A 794-nucleotide genomic window follows, 5' to 3' on the forward strand; every position below is an offset into this window, starting at 1 on the left:
CCCGCTCCCCCCCACGGCGCCCCGGGCACGGCTGGCTCTGGCAGGGTGCAGCCGGGAATGCAGAAAACCCCAATAAACGGCAGCAAAGCCCCGGAGGAGAAGCTCTAACAGCATCACCCGGGCGGCTCCCGGGAAAAAGGGAAACGGACGGGGCGGGGAAGGGCCGGGCACAGCGCTGGGCACAGCCCTGGGCACGCTGGCGCTGCCACCAGGTGCCACCAGCGGCTGTGCCAGCCCTCCCCGCGTCCCCAGCGCCTTTTCCAGCCGCGATTTCCCTCCCCACAGCTCCCCAGGGCAGCCCAAGGAAATTCCTGAAATTCCTGTCCTGGCTGCCCAGGGGGACAGGGACGGGCTGGGAGTGCCAGGGACACCCTGGGCAGAGCCTGAGTGTGCCAGGGACGCCCCTGTGACACCCAGCAGGGTCTGGGGGTGCCAGGGACACCCCTGAGACACCCAGCAGGGTCTGGGGGTGCCAGGGACACCCCTGAGACACCCAGCAGGGCCTGAGTGTGCCAGGGACACCCCTGAGACACCCAGCAGGGCCTGAGTGTGCCAGGGACACCCCTGAGACACCCAGCAGGGTCTGGGGGTGCCAGGGACACCCCTGTGACACCCAGCAGGGCCTGGGGGTGCAGCCTCATTTTTGGGGGGGAAATAAATGGACCCAGCCTCATTTTTTGGGGGAATAAACTGATCCAGCAAGTCACAGTCTCAAGGTTTTTGGAAATAAACTGATCCAGCCTGGCACAACCCTGGGTTTTCGGGAATAAAGGGATCAGGGGCACTGCCCTCCC

This window comes from Geospiza fortis, unplaced genomic scaffold (assembly GCF_000277835.1).
Source record: "Geospiza fortis unplaced genomic scaffold, GeoFor_1.0 scaffold685, whole genome shotgun sequence".
NCBI lineage: Eukaryota > Metazoa > Chordata > Aves > Passeriformes > Thraupidae > Geospiza > Geospiza fortis.